At 50.9% G+C, this 22,643-nt stretch overlaps 1 protein-coding gene across 25 annotated transcripts in view; it reads left to right on the top strand.

Moving 5' to 3' along the window:
* Rbfox3 (RNA binding protein, fox-1 homolog (C. elegans) 3) overlaps nucleotides 1-22,643 on the top strand; it is a 421,838-nt gene that overhangs the window by 231,387 nt on the left and 167,808 nt on the right. For all 25 annotated transcript variants that reach the window (NM_001285437.1, XM_030246136.1, XM_017314662.2 and 22 more), the window contains one exon: nucleotides 9,458-9,562. The gene's annotated coding sequence lies outside the window, so the exon portion shown is untranslated. The remainder of the gene's footprint in view (nucleotides 1-9,457; nucleotides 9,563-22,643) is intronic.

The following is a 22,643-nucleotide window of genomic DNA, read 5'->3' as shown; positions in this document are numbered from 1 at the left end:
CTGCCATGACGCTGGCCCCAGGGGTAAGGAGATTTGCTGGGCTTCATCAAAGAGCGTAGTTCTAACTGTGTGGCAAGCACCTCCTGCGTCTACTGGTTCCCCGAGAGCAGCTTCTTAATTAAGGGGAGCTGAAGTTTAGGGGTGCTCTGAATGCTTCTCTGTGCAATGGTAGTCGTGAGGATGGAGTCCAGGGTGCCCATCCCAACCAGCCTAACGAGGGAGCCTTCGCCTGACACCGCTGGCTGCATCTTTACCCCGAGGTTCAAAGGGCTGAGCCGAGCGCACCAAGCAGGCGCTGAGTTGATCTCGGCTTCCTTACAGGCCTGTCCGTTCGCGAAACGCATCAAATTTTGATTCACTGGGTCTGGTTGGGAAAGTGTACAGACTTTGGAATATGAATGGCCTGGGTCTGCAGTGTAAGTCGAGATACATACTGAGTGTGTCGCCTTGAACAGTGGCAGTTTGCGGTGTTCTTGTCTGAGTGATGACCTGGTGGCAGAGAGGATGACGTGAGGAGGCTCAGTGATGCTGTGATATGTATAATAAAGTATAGTAAAGCCTTATGTCTGGCTTTAAGTGAATTGTCTCAGCAAAGCCTTTGTTAGGTTTGGGTCAGTCAGTAGGGGCTGAGAAATTGTTTTGAGTCTGTTTGAACCTTGAAGAAATGTTGTCTCTCTGGAGAATCCGTACTTGGTGCTATGTGAGAGCTTGCGGCTGCATGAGCCTTGGTCCTAAGACACTCCTGGGTCACATTTGATCTTTCCCTAAGCCAGGTGTGGTGATACACACTTGTGTTACCAACCCCTAGGAAGCTAAAGCAGGACTCTTGGGCCACAACGGCAAGCCATATCTATAAACAAACTAATAAGGGGGCCAGAAACGTAAAGGCATCTGCCGCCAAGCCTGATGCCCTGAGTTCAATTCCCGGGACCTGCCTGTTAGAAGAGAATCGACTCCTGCAAGCTGTACTCTGGCCTCCACATTTAGCCATCGCATGTGTATGTGGCCCCGCTAAAGAAATGCCATAAAAGCATTCGAAACAAGCAAACATTTGATCTTCCCTAAACAGTACCCCCACAGAGTGTCTAGTCACTGCTCCCAGACATCCTCAGAGAAGTTCTCCGACTGCTCTGGCCCCAGGATCCACGACAGCTTTTTCCCAGCCTTTCTGCCGCTGCTGTCCCTTGGGCACCCCTCTGCTTATCTATCTTGTCCCTTCCCTCTCCCTCCCATTTTTACTTGGCAAATTACACCCTGGTCCTCCCTGCCTGCTCAGTGGGTGCTGTCAGGCCCTGGCAGGTTCAGGAGCCAGCAGCAGGGGGCAAAGACACTTTGCAAAGAGGAACTAATAGGAAATGAAATAGCTTTTCTCCTCTGAAGACCCCTCCCTGCTCTGCCGGTAGACCCACCCCTTGCGGCGTGAATTGTTTCCAATCCAATCTCGTGTTTATTGAAGTTCCCTCCAGGGTAAGCTCGAGAGACGTCTCCCCCAGCCTCGTAGAGTGGCCTTATTTACCAGAATCCCCTCCGCGTGCCATTTAAGCATCTCCATTAACATTTCCTGCGTCTCGCTCATTGCAAGCATGGGCCCTGGGAGACCTCCAGGGTGGCGGCACAGCGGCGGCCTGCAGAAACGAGGGGCTGATTTTAATTGGTATGAAACTGCCGCTGTCGACCACAGAGGGGTCCCTTTCCTTGAGTAATGACCTGGAATTTGATCACGAGGTTTTTGTAAGTTTGTAAGACTGGAAGTGTAGCTGCGTGAGATCAGAGCAAGAGCTGGCCACGCGCATATCTGGCTGTGGCCCATGCTGAACCTAGCCATAAAAGACCCAGCAGGTTTGGGGCTGCCGGCTGAGGGGACACTACTGAGCGAGTTTCCAACAGCTGCTTGTTGTCCTAGACTTGATTGTGTGAGTTCTGCAGGAAGGACGGGAGATCCAGGGCCCTTCAGGGAGCCTCCTGTGACAGGTCACTCGGCAGAGGACCTCGGGATTCCCACACCCACGTGCCCCATCCTCATGGGGTGAAGAAAGAGTCACTTGAAGACCTCTCTGTTTGACAAGGAAAGGCAACCAAGACTCCACCCAGCACTCTCTTGTGTCCTGGGTGAAGTGGGTAGGGGAGCTCAGAGGACTGAAGCCTGGGTCTCCTGTATGGATGATGGCAGGGAGGCTCCTGGATGCCAGAATGGTCTTGGTCTAGAGACTGTCCTTTGGAACAGGCAGAGGTCTTCTTAGGCAGAGGTTATCTGGTTCCCCCCAGATGTCACTGCCACAGCCCCTCTCCAGGTGCTTAACCACAAGACCACCAGCCAGACCTGCTAAGCTCCTTTCATTGTTTGTTTGTTTGTTGTTGTTGTTATTGTTATGACAGGATCTCTCTGTGTAGCTCTGGCTAGCCTAGAACTTGATATGTAAACCAGGCTGGCCTCAAGCTCACAGAGATCTGCCTGTCTCTGCCTCTGGAGTACTGGGATTAAAGGTGTGCACGGCCACCCGGCCTCTACTGAGATTCTGGGTGTATAAACTCTCATGCTTCTAGTTGGTGTCATCTCATGCAGACAAACAAGCCTGACACCCTCCCTCAAAGTAGTCTAGACACGCAGTCGTCAAAAAAAAAAAAAGTGGGGAAACTTTGATAATTAAGATAAAACATCATAAGTATGCATTCTCTTCTGCCTGCAACCTGCCCACTCCAGTGAGCATGTCAGCCGTCAGCCCTGACCCCTCCCCCGCAGGGCTGCGAAGATGCTACAGAAGGGTCCCCTACAGAGCCCAGACTGGCCTTCACCTCTGACTCCATTCTCAGCATCCCAAATGCTGAAGTTACAGACGCGAGCTATCATCCCCAGTTTGTAAAATAATAAAGAAGAATGTTGCAGATAACCTCCAGTCCCCTCTGAGCACAAAGTCCCCCACAACCAGCAACGGCTCTAAGCATCTATTTTGTGTCTGTTTACTTATGTCTCCTACAAAACAAAACAAAACAAAACAAAACAAAAAAACCTGAGGGGCAAAAAAGGAAAAGAAATAAAGAAACCTTTTCCCAGGGCTGGAGAAATAGTTCCATGGCTAACATGTTTGCTGTGCACACATTCTCATGAGTTAGTACTATCAGAACTCCATTTTAAAAAATAATAAAAAATGAAACCGAAGTCAGGCACAGTGTCAATGTAACATTCCTGTAAACCTAGCACTGGGAGAGGAGACAGGAGGAGCCCTAGGGGTCACTGGCCAGTTACTCTTGATGATCAGCAAGCCCCAGGCTCCGTGAGAGAGCCTCACTCCAACAATCAGGTGAAGACCAAGGGATATGCTCATATAAGTGTATAATACACACGCACACACACACACATACACAGAGAGAGACAGACAGAGAGAGAGAGAGACAGACAGACAGACAGAGAGACACAGAGAGACAGACAGAGACAGAGACAAAGAGACAGAGACAGAGACAGAGAGAGCTTTCCTTACATGAATGATAGAGAACATGGCTATGACCCTTTCAAGACCAATCACACGATGCCTGTCTATAACTTACTCCTTGCGTTGGATGTGATACGTTGTGGTGTGCTCGGCCAGGCAGATGTGTCTTAGGCCTGCTGCTTGGCAGAAACCACCTTGGAAGCCTGCAGTAGTCCTCCACCCACTCTTTCACTGACAAGCTGTTCAGTTCTTGTCCCCTGTGAGACTCGAGGTGCTTGGCTCCCTGTGCACTGGGCATGAGTCGCTGGTCTCAGAATATGCTAGATCCTAACAATACTGCCCAGCACATGTGGACCAGCCCATGCACATCCCAGCTTGCTCTGCCCTCACTGACGCTTGGCTGCTGTCAGCCATGTCTACATTGATGTGGTCAGGAGCAGAGATAACACCTTGCTGAGTGGGGCTTTTGCCTGGTTTCTGCTCTTTCCTCTGTTTTGGGCAGGCTCCGTGGTCTACCTGCTCCTAGGGACTCTTTGTTACCCTATCACAGTCACAGTCACAATCACAGCAGAAAGCAGACTGTCCTAGGAAAACATTTACAGTAATGCGTAAGATGGTCTCCCTGATCTCAGCACATGGAAGGTGGAGGCAGGAGGATCAGGAGTTCAGAGTCATTGTTGGCTGCATAACAAGTTTGAGGCCAGCCTGGGATACATGAGGCCCTGCCTTTAAAAAGGAAAAAAAGCAAACCACACATTTGGGGATTTCCCTTTAAGCTGGGTTACCTGTGGCATCCTTGCAAGCCTCAGTGGCTCTGGGTAAGATGTTGCTTAGGGGCGTACCTTCTCACTGCCCTCCAAGATGTCCTGACCCCTCTGAGCCCCAGCTCAGCCTGCCAAGACCACAGACTCTAGGAACAATCCCAAGAGAGGAGTCGGGCTTCTCCATCTGTAAACTCACATCTGCAGATTCAACCAACCGCAGACCAAAACAGTCAGGAAAAGTCTACCCCAAGTGTGCACAGGCCCTTTTTATAAACAATGCAGAGCATTACAGCATTGCATCTGTTCATAAGTAGCCTGGTGAGGGTTTCACAGTCTGTCTGTTGGGGGCTAAGGAGATCCCAATGGGGAAGGTTGTGGCTATGCAGAATGAGGACCCAGATTCAGATCTCCAGCACCCACGTAAAACGCTGGACGTAGGGGTACCTGCCTGTAGTCCCAGCGCTACAAGAGGCAGACAAGAAGATTCCAGGAATTCGCTCTTCATTCAGTTTAGCCAAATACAGGGAAGCTCCAGGTTCAGTACCGGAGGGAAATAGACAAAGACACTCAGGGCCACCCCTGGCTCTACTGTGCACTCTCAGGAAAGTGAGTCCCTGTATTCTGCACACATGCACACCTCCTCACACACCAAATGAGTAAATAAATACATAAATGAAACCCTAACTTAAGTAAATAGATGGATTATACCAAAGAAGGTGAGCAGATGACTCAGTGAGTAAGGGGCTTGCCAGAAGCCTGATAACCAGAGTCTGTTTCCCAGACCCCACGTTGTGGAAGAAGGAAACGGAGCCCCCCACCCTGAAAGTCATCCTCTGACCTCCACATACATGCTGTGACACATGCATCCATACCCACAATCACATACAATAAATAAAATGTGATGAGAATTAACACAGGTATACACATGAGAGAGTGTGCATAGGTTTTATGTAAACATGATACCACTATATCTTGGGGTCTTGAACGTCTTCAGATTCTGATATCCCTGAAGAACCTGGAGTCAATCCCACATCAAGAGTCCTGGTTTACCTAGCGTTGCATGTGACTGCTCCAGAGTATGTGAGGATGGGCAGGGTTTATTGCCAAGGCGTGTGTGGTGGGCTCAGGAAGTTGAGAGCAAGCTTTGCTCTCCAGGTTTCAGAAGTGCTATTCCCCTGCCACAAGTGACCTTGCTAGGAAGCTAAGAGGCACACTGTCCCCACCCCTGCCCACATCCCTGGAGGAGCCAGAGCTCTGGACAAGGGATGCAAAGTGCAGAACTGCAGACCTGGCCTCCTGTGGTTCATGGTGGTTAGCATTCAGTGTCCTTATCCTGCCTTCCTAGCAGGAAGAGGCAGGACACCCACCTGCCTCTGGCCTCCTCGCCTCGTCCTCAAGGCTGTCCCTGGACCCTCGGAGAACCATAGAGGGTCTGAATCCAGTCTCCTACATCCAGACAGGACAGCACTGGCTGTAGCCTAGGATGGCTTCAGGGGCCTGCTGGGAGTCTTGGGGTGAGGATCCAGGGTAGGTTGATGAGTGATAGAGAACTGAGAGAAGCTTGCTACATGGAGCCCCCACACACTAAACTCTAATGCTCTGTGGCAGGGCCTGTGCCTAGAAAGTTTCTGTTCCTGGACACACCTGACATGATACTATGCTAAGCAGGCCCTTGGGGACAGCACCAACCTTCCCTCACCCTGCTGTCCTACTCTGTGAGAGTCAGTATGGCCATGAATTTTGGAAGTAGGAGAAAAGGCTCTTGGGAGTTGGCTGTAGCAAACTGGTCCGTGCCTGCAAAAGCAAGGTGACGGAAGTCATCCAAGTGGACTCTCCAGGGCAACCAAAGTGCAGGTTGTGTGTTTTGGGGTGTACCCCCAGCGTTCTGTGCTGAAGTTACCCCCTGGGACCACTGTGATGGCTGTCGTTAAGTCACACGGTGGAGACTACAGAGCAGTCAGCCAGCCCCTTTCCCTTGTCTTTACCCAAACTCTGCCCAGGGAAGTCTCCAGGGTGCAAGGACAGTTTATTGGGCCAATAAAATCTCAAGTACACAAGTTTAAAATACCTCTGGGGTTTGTCTCCTTCCTACAGGGGCCAAGGCTTTCCCAGCCTGAGCACATCTGCTCTGTAGAAAAGGTGGGTTAAAGATGGCATGCCAGTCTCCCTGTGTCCCTATCCCAGGAAGGTGCCTGTCACCTGAGAGCAAGCTGTGCTATCTGTATGCACCTTGTGACAGTGTTCTGTTCTATCCTGGCATCCTGACTTAGACACACGTAGAGAGAGACTCTGGCTTATCCTTGTAGGGTTGAACCGTGCCTCACCTACACCTACACCTGCCATGAAGCGGCCGCGCACTATGCTTGTTCTGTTCCTCTGCAGCCGGCTTTCCTCTTTGGCTCTTGGGTCTTCCCAGGAATGCCTAGTCCCCAGAGACTTCACCTCACCTTGGTACCCACAGCCCTGGGAATCAATCCTGAACACAATCAGCCCAGTGCCAGACATGGTGCCTATGCGTTGCGACGATTAGCATTATCAATTGGGAAGCCATGGGACAAGAGGGTTAGGGCCAAAGCAGGGCTGGTGACAGCACAGGGAGCCTGGTGCAAAGGGGATGGGCTTGGGAGTCAGGCGACTCAGGCTGTGTGTCCTTACTTGCAGTCTTGCCCAATGTCACAAAGTCAGGATGGCCAGCCTGCTCCAGACTTGAAGCCATATCCCTGAGTCCAATCCGGAAAAGGCTTCAACAGTGAATAGAAGCAACGGGAGCCACTGGCCAGCCAGACGGACAGATAGACCAATGATTGATCTGATAGCTCTCAGGAAAAGGTTCAAAAGGGCAGTCTGGCTCAGTGGGAGTTGCCAGCCCAGCCTCAAGTCAAACCCACCTCCCTCTTCACTCTCAGCAGCCTGCCTCAGGGTGTAGACCTGAGACTCATCTCCCACGAAGGAAGCCAATCGTAGATGCCAAATCAGCTAAGAAAAACGTAGATTATGTTGGGGCACATGGCGGAGACCCTGCCAGGTGGACGCAAAAGCTGACCGTCAAATATTCCATAGCCCCAAGGTCTGACCAGATGAGCCTGGCAGTGAGTGCCTATAACAGGGCACCGCCCCACTGTGTTTTATGAATATGGACCGTTAACTTTCATGAGGTTGTGGAAGCTGAGGCCGCATGAGGGTGGCTTGTCACTCTGTCTAGGATGGCAGAGCACAATCCCTCCACAGAGAGCTTCAGACATGGGCAGATGCTGTGAGAGGTATAGGGGTGGGGTGAAGGGAGGTTCTTAGTTCACAACCTATTGAGAACCCCAGTCGCATGCTGTGTGGACCTCAACAGGTGAGGAAGGGCAGCCACTAGAGAGATGTTCTCTCAGGAATATGGGAATGCAGGAGAAGGGGGCAAGGATACAGGACACAGGTGGGAAAAGGTCAACAGAAGCCTTGATCGGGTAATAGCCCACTCCAGGAACACAGCCGGGGGTCTGTGCAGGCTGGCAGACACTGGGACATGGAGGCTTGCATGGACCCATTGTGGAGAAGGTTGGAAGCTGGGAGTCATGAAAGAGGGGTGTGGCTGACTCTGAGGAACCTGGATCCTCAGGGATAGGAACTTAATTGGAAGCTTTGAAGGCACCACAAAGATGCCAAGCAACTCACCCCTCTGTGTGTGTGTATGTGCTACCTTTGTGGGGGTGCCTATGCTATGCATTACCATGTGTGTGGAGGTCAAAGGTCAGAATCTGAGGACAACCATGCTGTTTGTTCCCGAGTACACACGAGAATACATGTATGTATTCACCATGTGTTGAGTGCTGCTGCATGTGGGTGTTATTCTAGGCTCTGAACACTTGGGGTCACCTGGTGCATTGTTAGGAAGCTGTCAGCTTCAGGTGTCCTTGCTAAGGATTCCACAGACGATGCTAACCTAGCGACACGGGCCATGAGATGACAGGGCAGACAAGACAGGCAGACTTCAGAGGACTCTCTGAGCGGACACCTGAATGAGGATTGAGACACTGTCAAACATTTGGAGGTCTCAGGGAAAATCCTCTAGAGATGAGGCCCTGAGGTCAGGTTGTCCTGTTGGGCCAGGTGAGGCAGTACAGGTCGGGTAAGAAAAGCTCAGAAGGGGTGGAGCAAGGAAGAGTCCACAATTTGGGAGAGGCTGTTGGTTGTCCTTTCCACTTACAAGTGTCTAACCCATAAACAGCTACTTTAAGAATGTCGGATCTGGACTGCCCTAGTGAGGTGCCAGGGTCACACTGGTGTCAACATTTGGTTCTTAGAGTTACAGAGACTGGAAACACAAGTTCAAGGTATGGGCAGACCTTGCCTCGAGCTGTTCATAGCATGCAGAAGAGGGGAGGCTGCTTAAAGGGGACTGACCCCACACAAAGGGGCCGCCCTCAGCTAGTCATCTGTGAGGCCCCTCTCCGAATGCTCTCTAGTTGGGCACTGGGAATTCTTCATGTGGCTTTGGTGGGAACTCACCAAGTACAGACCAGAGTAGAACTGTATCTACCCACTGCAGACACAGTCCAGTGGAGATATGACCTCGGTCTCTTTGGACTTTGTCTTACACTCTGATGTCTGGCTGAGAGCCATCGCAAGAGGCACCACACTGTACGCTGTGAGAGACAGCTCAGTATAAGGGATGTCCATGGCTAGCTGGAGGGGATTCTGTCAGGTTTAGATAGAAGGGCAGCCTGGCTAGGCTCCAAGCCATCACTAAAGGCCTGCAGTCCCTTGAGATGAGATGCTACCACTGAGGTTGGGCCCAGTGCTTCGGAACAAAGGCAGGGAGCGGGGAGGACACTGAGGGAACAGCCTCAGGAGAGCTGTGCTGGCTAGGAAGGAGAATGGATCCCTGGTGGGAGACAGGTCAGAGAGGCCATCCATTGATAGTCCTCCTTTGTCAGTCTGTCCTGTCCAGTTGTGACCTGCTGGCACCCTCCTGATCCATGACATCTTCTCACCTTGGAGGTGTTACCTTTAACTTCCAGAGCTATGGCTGACCAGCAAGCACCTGGTTACACACACACACACACACTCTCTCTCTCTCTCTCTCTCTCTCTCTCTCTCTCTCTCTCTTTCTCTCTCTCTCTCTCTCTGTTTCCTCATTCACAGCATTCAGAAGACACAGTTCCCACTGCACCGTGATATCTTAAACCAAGAACATAGGACTATATGCATCTGATGTCCCCCAGGTATCGGAGGAGATTGGAAATGATACCATTCTCTTGTTTTTCTTTTCAACTGCAGTGTGACATCAGAAGGACCAGGGGGAATTCCGCCGGCCTCCCCAGAGCTGGCCCACAGGCCTCCTTAGCGGGAACCTGTCCGAGGAGTGGCCCGTTCTGCAAACAGGTATGTGCCACTTTCTATTCTGCCATGGCTGGTTCTCGGTGGCCCAGGGTGACCCATGTGGGTGGGGAGGGAGAGCAAGTAATATGAGAATAGGGGTCAACAGAGGGGAGCCACTCTCTGCCCAAAGCGGTGTCCCTACTGTCCCCACCACGTGGCTCCAAACCACCCCTCCCCCGTTTTGTTCACCTGCCTTTACCCCTCCCCTCACTAAAATGCAAATCAGCATGTGCATAATAGATAATTAATAGACTGATCAGCAAGGGAGGTAAGTAGATAAATAATTTTAATTATCCTTGGGTTGCTCATAAATTCCCTCACTGCCTTTTTATTAAACTCTGTTTACAAGACTCATTTATATTCCATGTCACTGTGCCAAACCCTCCCCCCACTCCCTCCTCCCCAGCTCCCTCCAGGTCTGACCTAGGGTAGAATCACACTGTGTGACCACAGTTCTGCTCCTAGCAGGGCCCAGGTCTCAGGCACAGGTAGCAGAAAGCTTGCCCAAGTGTCCAGGCTGGACATCAGGAAAGAGGATGGACGCAGCCCAGCCTGGGAGTTCCCAGCCTCACTCCCCGGCGTGGCTAGGGCCAGCTGGGAACCCTGCTTACACTTGGCACCTGTGCTGTAGCTATGAACTCATTCTTTTCCCCAGGGATGCCCTTGGCCTATGAATAGCCCTGGCTGAGGTTTCCTCGATGCTCTGATTGCCAGGAGAGAAAGCGGGTTAACAAATACAAAGGATGCTCCTATAGAGGGCCAGGGACAAGCTCTCCCAGACTCTCAAAGAGGTGTGGCTGGTGGTGGCCCCAGGAAGTTGAGGATGCCTGGGAAACCAGACCAGTCCTCCTTCTCCACCCTGATACCCCCAGCCCTGGTTAGTGGCTCTTGAGACCCACGGTGGCAAACATGTGCCAGGTTTCCATGGAGCTCAGAGTCAAAGATTTGCTGAGGGGAGGCTGGCTCACTTGGGACGGGGTTTTAAGGAGGGGAATCTTTCCTTGGGAACCTACCCCATGTACTCTGTCCATCTCGCTAGTTCACTGGTGTTGGCCTCACCTCGTAGGCATGCAGGAAGTTGCGTAAGATGGCCCCAGCCAGGTCTTGCTCTGGTCCTATCCGATCCTATGGTCAGGGTAACTTGGATTGAGTTGATGGTCTTGGAATAATAGTGAGGAGAGAGCAGAGGGCTGGGAGAGGAGCAAGGGCTGGGTAAATCCTCTCTGAATTCAGGCATGCCCAAGGCTGCGCTGTTCGCAATATTTCTCGTGACCAGCTGAGCATCAAGAGCTGAGAATGCGTCCCTGTCAAAGGTGCTGTGCATAGAGCACAGGCTGCCCCAGCGAGGTATCATCTCTTCATGCTTATGCTCCAGTCAAGGGAATGCCTTGCATCTGTGTCTTGCAAGCTGATGCTCATGTTGTTGTTGTGTGCATAGATGCTCTCCCTGGGGTCAGCAAGGTCATGGTCACCCAGCTCATGACTGACAGAGCAGAGCTCACACCTGAGTTACCTGGTCCCAGAGTCCCTCTCCTGAAGGCACCATGTCAGAGAGGACCTGGCAGAGCATGAAGCTGTATCACCCGAACCTTCCTAGATTTTGCTCCTGGAAATGAAGTCAGGCTGTGGATATGGTCTCTTTGAAGAAATGGGGCCCAGACTGGGCTCTTGGTGGGTAATTCTTGATGGTAAGATCCACGTGTCTTCCAGTTGCTGGCCTATGAAACCCCTACTCGGGCCTGGAGCCCAGCTTCTGCGGCAGATAGGCACTGCATGCCTAACTGGCCCATGTACTCTCTGCTGATTGGTCTTGCCTCCTTGGAGGAACGCTGTTTGCCCCAGGCAGAGGGAATGCAATCTGAGCAAACGGAAAGGCCCTTTAAGATCCACTCGGTAGAATTAAAGTCTGAAAAATGACTCACTAGAGGGTCCCTGCCCTTTGAAGAGTTTGTTTAGCTCAGAGCTTTGCGATCTGCTCTGGGCCTTGCCTGGCCCATGCAAACTGAGCGAGAAGGAAGCAGGGCCAAAGAGGAGGAAGAGGTCACGGGAGGCATTTGGAACACCTCTTCCTGTGTTAAGAATCATGCCGCCTGGGCACCATGCCCACCTTAGCTGGGGACTATCTGGATCACACCTCTTAGGGAGAGCCACCCCAGCCATTCTCTAGAGAGCAGCTACAGAGCTCAGCTTTCTGAAACCCAAACCAAGCTCCCCCGGCAGCACCGAGGAATCGACTTTTCTCCTTCTGTCAGAATAGTCTTCATGTTTCCTATCTGTCTCTGTTCCGTGGAGTTCAGTGGGCAACAAGGGAACAAAAAGAACAATAAATCAAAGGCAGGCTCAGCCTGGTCCCTGAGTTCCACTCCTCATGACAGCTGGAATGGCAGGGCTTGGGCTGGAATGGCTTGGGCTGGTCTAGCTTCCCCCACCCCAGCACACACTGGCAAGATCCCCATACCAGTTCCTGCCTCACCCTCAAGCGTCTGAACCATCAGAACCAACAGTAGGAAGGGTTGACAGATGATTCATGAAAAGCAGCTGGAGTGCTGCTTCCTGCCCTGGCAGAGCCACAGCCTTCCCCAGACAGTGGCTGAGAGCAGTACTGGGCTGGGCTATCCCCTGTCCCCTGAGACCAAGGGCTCTGGACAGTACAATGGAGTGATTCTATGCCCCAACCACAGGCATAGTAAGGAGTTTAACTCTCATGTAGATGTGGATAGGAGTGCGGGCAGGATCTTGTTCCAGAACATGGTTCCCACCGTAGGCAATTCCTGGTTGTCAGCGAATACCATCAGCAGTCCAGGGACACTCTATAGAGTGTAGCCAAGAGTCAGTCTTCAGCGCATATCCCTCGTTCTCTCCTGACCTTAAACCAGCCCTCCCTGAGTCCAGAAACCTGGAGACCTCTGGCATGATTACTATCTCTTTCTTCTAATTATCGTTTCTTTTCTTATTTTTTAAGTGTGTGTGTGTTTGTGTGTGTGTGTGTGTGTGTGTGTGTGTGTGTGTGTGTGTAGTTAAGTGCCTGCACATGAGTGCAGATGCCTACAGAGGCCAGAAGTGTCAGATCCCCTGGAGCTGGAGTTATGGGCGGTCATGAGCCTACATGGGTGATGGGAACCAAAGTTTTGTGTTCTGCAAGAGCGGTCCATGCTCCTAACTGCTGAGCTGCATCTTCAGTCCTGAGGATCATCATCTCTTTAAATGGAAATCAACCCTTCACATGTTTTCACTACACATAAGCAAAGAGATAACTGAGGTTCTTAGAAAATGTAGACAGACGAAGCAGGCTGTCACCCCCTGTCCTGGTCCTGCTCCGAGCTCTTGAGACATCTCCTAACAGAATATTCCACCCTCTATCTTGTCTTTGCTTGACTGCCCCTTGGTGGTCCCTTCTGTTATTTTGTTGCCCAGAAGTGTTATCTTGTAGCCAATCCTTCCAAGCTTGTTTTAAAGTACAGAAGCAGGTGTTAGACACTGACCTTGTCCAAATTCTATGCCATATTTTGTTCTTTTTTTCCAGTCAGGGTTTCTCTGAGTAGCCCTGGCTATTCTAGAACTTGCTCTGTAGACCAAGGTGGCCTCCAATTCAGAGATCTGTCTGCCTCTGCCTCCCGAGTGCTGGGATTAAAGGCGTGCATCACCACTGCTAAGCTCTGTGCCACATTTTAAAAGATTAGATGATGCTTTTTTTTCCCAAGCAGGAGCTAGGAGATGACTGTTCACATTAAAAGCAGTCTGCAGATGTTTATAATTTTTTCCTTCAAATTCTTTAGAGAGCAGACTCCTGAGTACTAGAGCTTACAAGGTGTATGAACTCCTCTCACATGCGCACTGTAGAGTGGGCTTTCCCATCTCCAGAGCCCGCTCTTTCCTTCATGGAAGTCTTTTCCCAACGCACAAGATGCTTGTGTGGGGTGTGTTCATACACACTAACATACACACATGTTATCACACATACACACATGTGCAAGCACGGTTTCACACATAGGTACACATGCACTCGCTTGCCTACATATGTGTCCACATACTTACACTCTCAGATACACATGTGCATACGCATAGGCCTATATACACAGCTACAGACAACCACATGCATGCAGACATGGCCAAACATGTACGCACACTGGTGCCCAAACCCCGTGTTTAGTAACATGTCCCCATAGTCAGCTGAAGAGGATGTTAATTGAATTCTTCCTTAATCACATCTGTGTATCGGGAAGTCTGCTCCTGGCAACTATTCCCAGGGAATGAGCAGTCATTTCCTTCTCAGAGATAAAGGGAAATAGATGTTGATGAGGTTGCTGGACAGGTCAGTGGCCCTGGCCCATGTGACTTATTATCTAATGAGGAAGACAGGAAATCCTCAGAAGAGACCATTCACTGAAACACCCAACCCCAAGTGTATCTTAGTGTCTGTGAGCTTTGCTTTTGGTGGTATGTAACTATGTTACCATCCAGAGAGTGACATCATCAGCCCTTGGTAGCAGCATCTACCCCCAAGTCCAGCTGAAAGGCCCCAGGGTAGAAAGAGGAGAGAACAGAAACCCTGTCTCTGGAGGATGCTCTCCACGTGAAGTCTCAGTGCACGTTTGTGGAGCCACATTCTCTGCAGACGGCAGCAGCAGCCAGGTTTCTGCTGTGTTTACATTCAGTTGTGGGTATGTGTTTTACGCATAATTTGCTGAATTGAAATTCCTGCAGCATAGGCGTGAACCTCCCTTTCAGTGAAGGTCAGTACAGCTGACACATTTACACCAGGGGAGCCTCCAGTTCAGGTGTAATGCAAATTGATCTTTAGTGCAACCTTGTTTTAAAAGCGGCCCCCACTGTCACCAGCCCTTTCCCCTTGTCACTGTGTACTTTGCAAGCCAGAGTGACCTCCGTGGCACAGGAAGCCCAGAATTCAGTAGGAGGCCTTTCTTCCTTTTGTCACACACCAGCACCTGAGGGATGCCGAGACCACCAAGGCAGATTTCTGACTTATTGCTGACCTAGCAGCTGATTTAGTCTCCTGGCCTTGGTTTCTCGTGTGTAACACCGAACAGTGGCACCTTTCTGGAAGGTGCCGTTAGTTACCTAGTCCAGGGCAACCCAGTGGATACACAGGCTTTTTAATTATTATTTTTGCCTGTGGCCTTCACCACACAGCAACCTGGGCAGTTCACTTTTTCTGCATTGACAAACTCACACTGTCAGGTGGCCACCTCCATGGTCCTGTGGCCACCTCCATGGCCCACCTCTAGAGCCTTTGTTTTCCGCAGAAGTGAGACTTTCCCCACTAAATGCCAACCCTGTCTTATCCTCATCCCAGCCTTGGCAATCACTATGTTCTACCTCCAAGAGCCCAGCTTCTCTACAATCTTCTGGAAGCAGAATCAGATGGCGTGAGCAGCATATGTCAGATTTCTCCCTTTTAATGGTAGATAATATTCCACCATAATAGTGGTGTCCAGCCTGAAGCCCAGCAACCAATCAATGCAGCCCAATACAGCATCATAAACTTACTTAAAACATTAAGATCTCTTAGCATGTGTGTGTAGCAGCATGAACATGTGAGTGCAAGTGCACATGTGCATTGTGTGTATTATGTGATTGTATGTATTATGTATATTACTATATTGTGTGTATTGTGTGAATTATGTGTATTGTGTGTATTATGTGCTTTGTGTGTATTGTGTATAGTATGTGCATTGTGTGTATTATGTGTATTGTGTGTATTATGTGTATTGTGTGTATTATGTGCATTGTGTGTACTATGTGTATTGTGTGTAGTATGTGTATTATGTATATTATATGTAGTGTGTGAATTATGTTTATTGTGTGCATTGTGTATTACGTGTGCGGAGGTCCAACACTTCATCACTCCTCACTCTCTCTTTAAACCGAGAGTTCACCAACACGGCTAATTTAACTAGCCAGCTTGCTCCAGAGGTCTGTCCCTAACTCTGTTCTCCAAGCCATTAAATTACACCTAGACCCCCACATCCACCCAGCACTTAGGTGGGTTCTGAGAATCTGAACTCCAATCCTCACACTCATGGAGGGTGCTTTGTGAAGAGCCGCATCCTCAGCTAAAGATGCTTCCGTACAAAGTTTATAACTGACATCATACCAAAGTGCCACACAAAACAAACATATGTACACTGTCACAATCTGTGGGCCACAGGTTGGACACTCCTGATCCATCCCTTCTCCTGCTGATAAATGTGAACCGCCCCGCCCCCAGCTGTGAAGAGAAAGGCTGTCAGGCATAAATCTTGTTTTATTCATCCACCTTGACTTGCTGAAAGCAGCTTATCTGGAAACTTGTTCTCTGGGGAGTCGCAGTGCTGCCCCCTTGCACCAAGCCTGTCCCCATCGACTGGTCTATGAGTGCCTTGTGATGAGCAGGACCAGAGCTGCATGGCCTGTCTGAGCATCTGCCTGTGGCTGTCATCTTCTCCCAGAACCTAGTAATGGTGGCCTGGCGACCAGAAAGACACCTGGAGAGCTGACCATAGCACAATAGTCACCGTGGTCTTTGAAGGAGACCCCATCCCCTCATCAGCTCAGGCAGAGCCCAGTTGCTGTCTGCGAGTTCCAGAGCTGGTTCTGTGGACTCACTTCTCTCCATGTCTTCAGATTACCATATGAGCAGAGAGCCCCCTTCCTCCAGGATGTCCGAATTTATCTCATTGTTACAAAGAAAGGAAAGTCACATTTATTAGAAGCCAGGCCTGCGGATGAGCAGAGTGACTTATGTCCTCTCCTCAGAACGAGGTTTCCTTTCTCATTCTTTCCAGCTCTGCTGGATCACAGAGTTCCCCCACCCCAGCCCCACCCCCACCCCAGCAGCACTAAGCCAGTCGATCGGGGACTGCATCCATATCTTATATGCCGGCCGCCTTAACAGAGTTCTCCACCTGGGTGGCTCCAAGCGACAGACATTTATTTTTCTCCATTTTGCAGACTAGAAGCCCAAGATCGAGGTGTCAGCAGGGTTGGCTCCCTCTGAGGCTGGATAAATAAAAATCCGTGTGCAGCCTTGAAGTGGCTGCTGAGCAGATATTGAGAGTGAGCGGAAGTCTCTCTCCTTGGTCGTCGGCTTGTGTGTTCGTGCGGCTGGTGTCAGTGTGTGTCCAGGCTGTGATAGCTTCTCTTGGCACTGGGTCAAGCCTACTCCATCTGACCTCATTTTAACTCAGTCACCTATTTAAAGACCCTTTTCTCCAAATATAGTCCTCCCGTGAAGTGCCAGCATTAGGACTGGCCCAAAGCTATGACAGTTCTGTCAGAGTGTGTGCACACAGAGCTGGGCCTCCTTGGAGATCTACCTTGTAGTCCCCTGAACCACACATGGCTTTTTATGTCTGGGTTCCTCTCTCACATCAGCCTGTGCTCCTGAGTTCTGCAGCCTCTGCTGCCCTAGAGATGGACAATTCCTGCTTCCAAAGAAAGGTCTCAGGTTGTAGGTGTCTGCCTCTCCCTCACCTGGGGCCTCTAGTCAGCCTGGATCTTGGGCACAGATCATGTCCCATCAACATGGCCACCAATGTGAGGACAGTGTGCTTACTTCTGTCTGTCCCTGCCATTGACTCCAAATCACAGTGGTGTAAGCCGGGTGAATGTGCACATCACAGGCCTCCAGCTGCTCCCACTTTGAGGAAAACCACTCACCCTCCCAGCCCTCCCTCCACCCCTGGGTATCAAGTATGGGCAGTGGGATGGAGAGATGGCTGGCCCTGAATGCCGATCACACAAAGTGACTGATTTGTGAGCATCCAGGAAGAGAGGAATCAGCAATGAGCAGGCACCTTAGGCTCTGAGCTGGTGACTTCTGATGGCTTAGGCCTGCGGTGGCTTCTTCAACAGAATGGTAGTGCGGGTCTGTTCCACGAATGCACCTCATTCGGGGAAGGGTTGGCATAACAACAGAGTGACAGCTGAGCTTTCTCAGTACCAAGGGAAAGATGGCACTGACCACTGAGCGCCCCCTGTTCTGTGTCCTACCTGCAAACCCTTGTCAGCATGAAGGGTTCCGCCCTCAGATATTCAAGCCACAAGTCATTACCCCAGGAAACCGGCCCCCCAAATCCCACCTCCTGCTCCACTGCCTAGGGACACACTAGCAATGTGGCAGTCCTGACCTCTCTTCCCTTGAATGAGCAGTTAGGAGGAGAGGTGACTCAAGCCCATCTTTGCTTACAGTTGGTCCCCAGCAGGCTGCCCCTTCATACAGGGCTGGCTCCTTCCTGCAGGGCATTGCCTGATGGTGTCCTACCAAGGCAGCGGCAGAGGACCCCAGGGTCCTTTGCTTCCAGTCATTCTCATTGTTCCTGGAATGAGCTTCTGTTCACTTTCCAGTGTGTGTGTGTGTGTGTGTGTGTGTGTGTGTGTGTACACTGGGTGTCAGGCCACCAGATCCTAACTTGCTATGTAACTATCCCCAGCCCCCCTCCCCCAAAACCTCAAGAGCAAGCACAGTGGAGCACAGATGTCGCCCACCCCACCCCCTTCCTACTCCAGAGGCTGGAGTCACCCAATCTGCTCCTGTCTGCTCCTACAGTGGCTTGACTTCTAGGCAACCCCCAATGTTCTATAGACTGTTTGCTTAACTGTAAATTAAAAGAGACTCTGACCTGGCTTCACATCGCCACCTTGAGTAATTTCCATCCTGTCCTGCGGCTGTCTTACTCTGTTGGCTTCAGGGCCCTGGGATTGCTGGGGTGATGAGGAGGGTCCTAGGGATGCTATAAAGATGGCTCTGCGAGCTCACCTTACCAAGGAAAGATTCCCCCCCCCCACAGAGATCACCCCCCCCCTTTGGAACTTCCTGCAACTCCACCCCTCTACTCCTAGCTGTTCGGGGAAGAGGGGCCTCTCCTCTGAGGAGGGAGGCAGTAGCTCTGGGAATACTAAGGAGACAGACAGACAGACAGACAGACAGACAGACAGAGCAAGACACTGGCCAAGAAAAGGTGAAAAACAAAAACAGCTGCTGGGGAGGAAAGAGGGGAAGAGCAAAAAGAAAGAGGGAAAAAGAGGGAGAGGTGGGGGGAGCAGAGAAGGAGGAGGGAGGAAGGAAGGAGAGAAGGAGGAGGGAGAGAGGGGAAGGGAAGGTGCGCATGCCCTGTCTGGGGCTGGAATCTTCCATTGGGCTCTTTCCTAAGAGCACAGCACTGTCCTTGTGGAAAATGGGTGCAGGCAGACAGAAGACCCCTCCTCTGAAATCAGTGGACCCCTCGCTCTTTCCTGGTACACATGTACGTACCACATAAAGCCTTCCTGAAGGTGCTGCGCTGGGGCACACAGTGTGATTATTACATAATGAAACTGTCCCTAAACCAGAGAACACTAAAATCAGAATCTTTGTGTGTTGGGGGGTGGGAGGGCTTGTTAAAATTTCAATGTTTTTCTGATGGCAGGTTATTTTTCTAGAAAGTTCTTTTGTATTTTCTTTCTTGAGTCTGTGGGCCCGAGAACACCATAAATTCTGAACTGTGAGATGTGCGGTGTCAGCAGTCTGTGAAATGAACTGAGCTTAAATGAAACAAAAATCTCTAATTCACCTTGATTCTGCCCTCTGCCCTCCTCCGGCCCCTGCTCAGACCCCTATCCCCATGCCCCAAAACTGTAATTGAAAGTAGAAAAATGTTGTCAAGGGTCCTGCGCTGCTAAAGACTACATGACGATCTGTTAAGTGTATCTCATGAATTATGTACTATTTACAGGCAGCCTCTCTGCCATACTGTACCAACACTTACTGCCACATGCCAGGTCACCTGTCCTGCATGAACACTAGGGCTGTCCTCAAAGTCAGCGGCTGCAGGAGGTAACAGATATCCCCAATGTTGTGTTCAGACAGAAACTTACTGCCACATCTCTGTAGGGTGGAGTGCTATGGGGGGATCAATATAGGATGGATGGTGTGCTCCGGGGGGGGGTGTCAGTGTGTTGTGGGAGTTGGGGTCTCTGTGGAATGGACAGTGTGTTGTTGGGGTTGGGGTCTCTGTAAGATGGACAGTGTATTGCAGGGGTGTCTCTGTGGGATGGACAGTGTGTTCTGGGAGTTGGGGTCTCTGTGGAATAGACAGTGTGTTGTGGGGTTTGGGGTCTCTGTAGGATGGATAGTGTATTGCAGGGGGTCTCTGTGGGATAGACTGTGTTCTGGGAGATGGGGTCACTGTAGGATGGATAGTGCATTGCAGGGGGTCTCTGTGAGATGGACAGTGTGTTGTGGGGGTTGGGGTCTCTGTAGGATGGACAGTGTATTGTGGGGGTTAGGGTCTCTGTAGGATGGACAGTGCATTGCAGGGGGTCTCTGTGGGATGGACAATGTGCTGCACAAGGCTCAACAAGGTAGGAACTGTATGTGATATGCAAGACAGCTGAATACTCCCAGGGGGGCACTAAATGAAACACAAGCAACCCATTCTGTGTGAGTCAGGACCCTGCAGTGTGCAGTTTGCTGCCTGATCCTGTCTCTCCGCAGCTGCCCACCCAACAGGCCCTCTCTCCCTCCCCTGAACTGGATCCACGGAGTAGGAGCCAGCTCTCACCCAAAATGCACAGAGCCCAGGGTCCTATGTCTCCCCTCCTCCCTTCCAGCTGCCCCTCACCATGTCTCCCTCCCTCTCCAGGCCTCAATGCCTCCCCTTCCTTTCCAGGGCCCCGTGTCTCCCCTCCTTCTCCTCTCCAGGCGAAGCATTCCCATTTCCATCCTGACATCCCCACCAAACAAATCTTGATTTAAGAAATCAGACCTGACAGCTATATCTGGTCCTTAACATGCTCCAATTGCCAGGATCTGCAAAATCTGCTGTGGGCAGGCAGGATGGACTTCAGGCGCATTTCCAGGGTGGTGGATTTAGTGAGGACATGCGTGTCAGGATTCAGCTGCCTACTGCATGGTTCATGGTCTCTGGTTACTGCAACCAGATAAAGCTGCCTCTGGGAAGGTCCCCAAATCGAAGCACATCCCGTGGTGGACAGACTTGAGGAATTTATTGAGAGGGTAGCAAAAAATTCAACCGAGGGACAAAAAGTCAGGTTTGGGATCGAGTGAAGATGTATCTGCAGTACAGTGAGCCTTCCTAGTCATTAGCTGTTTCTGCGGGGGTTTGCCCCCTTGAGGCAGAAGTGAGCTAGACTGCCACACACAACGCAGGATAGGTGGTACTGTCCATGGTCCTGAACCCTTGCTCTTCCGATGCTTCTGTCAGAAGCCAGGTGCCTCCAGGAGCGACCACAGCCACTCAGAGCCATAACTGGATGATAGTGATGCCCAGTTTAATCTGATAAACTGGCCCCGGACTCTGATTCTTCTGACGGTTTCAAGGGTGGGTAAACTGAGGAAAATGTAATCATTTACTGGGAAGGATTAGAAAGCAGGTTAGGTCAGTCTGGCTCCTCTGACTGCAGAGGGCATCCATGTGCCCGCAGATGGAAAGCTCTGCCGCATGCGGTATACATGTGCTCCTGCTGTGCAGGTCAGGAAAATACTGTATAAGGCTCTATGAGACTGGGTCCTTGCCTTTCATGTTCCTGTAGGTCCCATGATTGCCCCTATCTTTTCCCTCTGCAGCCGCAGCTGGCCTGAGACAGAAACTAGCACTGCCTCATAGCTCCTCTCCTCCCTCCCCACCCCCTGGTTCTTTAATGACCTGCAACATTCTGTTGCTATAAAGTAGCAATTCCCTCATCTGTCACATCCCCAAAGCAACAGATTAGCTAAAAAGAATAATGACGTGGTCTGAGCCTCAGAAAAGGAACTTGACCCCCCTCCATGTGAACTAGACACCTCCCATGTGAACTTGAACCCACACCCCCATTCTGAGTCCTCAGTTGCCCCGCGCCCCCCACCCCCCACGCAAACCAGCTCAGCTCAGATAATGAAGCTTGTCTGGGTAACTTTACCAGAAGAGGTAACTTGAAGTAGCTTTGAAAAATTGTGAAATATAATACAATAATGGGCATCAACAGAACAGTGTGACATTCTAAATGACGAAGTGCTTCCTGGACCCCAGACTATAGCATTCCTACCATGGAAGATTATTTTAATGGGTCGAGAGGAGGTATGAAAAGCTGGGGCACATACTCCAGGGAGGGCTGTGCTCAATGTCAACTCCCTAAAGACAGGCCACACTCCCAAATGAAGTCTATTTGCGCCTGGCTTTCCCTGACATGAAGGAAGCGGGTGATTTTCCCCCAAATGTAGTTTTGTGTTGGTAGAATCAGAATACGGCGGGCAGAGGTCTCTGGTGGCAGCACTGAACAGAGGAGAGCAGGCAGAAGGATCTTGCTAAGCGGCTGGCATCCCGCTGTTCTCTCATTACAAGGAAGGAGCAGCCAGCATTCTCTGCGGCACCGGGCACTTCTAGGGGCAGTGCGGGGTAGGGGGCATGGGTGTGGCGGCTGAGCATGTGAGTGTACATGGCACATTACAAACCAACACCATTAGTCCTGCTTTTGGGCGGTATGTGTAAAATGCTTTCTGTACGCTGGGCCCATGCTACAGATGAGCTGACCACTCCCCCACTCCCCCTCTCCTCGTCACTGCGGCTCGGCAAGCCCTGTATTAATTACCCTTGCTATATATAGTTGTTGGAAGAGTCACAAGAGTTTAGAGCAACCCTCACATATTGAACACCAGTGAAAACCTAGGGAAGAGAAAGCAGGGGAGATGAAGACGGAGCCCCCCTGGGCTGGCCCGGCAACCTCGGCTGCAGAATCCCATTAGGTAGTCCAGGCTGGGCACATCTGCAATCTAGGCATTGTGAAATTCAAGGTTCAACCCTGTGTTGGAATTGACTAAGTCACATGGTGGCCCAGTTTCTTATATTCAGCCAGCAGGGCTTCCTTTCTTCCTCTTGGGCACAGAGAAGCCCATGAAGCCTCAGAGAGTGTGTCAGGGCCTGTGTTCTCTCTGTGATCTGTGAACACAAGGACTCTCACGCACTGCTTCCAGTCCCTAAGAACAATAGGGTCTTCAGAGAAGCCCTTATCTGGTCCCGTGGCCCCGGGGAAAGGAGGCTTCCACGCTATGGATCCTATACATGATGGCATAAGAGACTAGAGTGTGTGGCACAGAAAGTGAACTAAA

This window comes from Mus musculus, chromosome 11 (genome assembly GCF_000001635.26).
Source record: "Mus musculus strain C57BL/6J chromosome 11, GRCm38.p6 C57BL/6J".
NCBI lineage: Eukaryota > Metazoa > Chordata > Mammalia > Rodentia > Muridae > Mus > Mus musculus.
The sequence above is the reverse complement of the archived record's forward strand: the minus strand, read 5'-3'. Positions and strand labels throughout refer to the sequence as shown.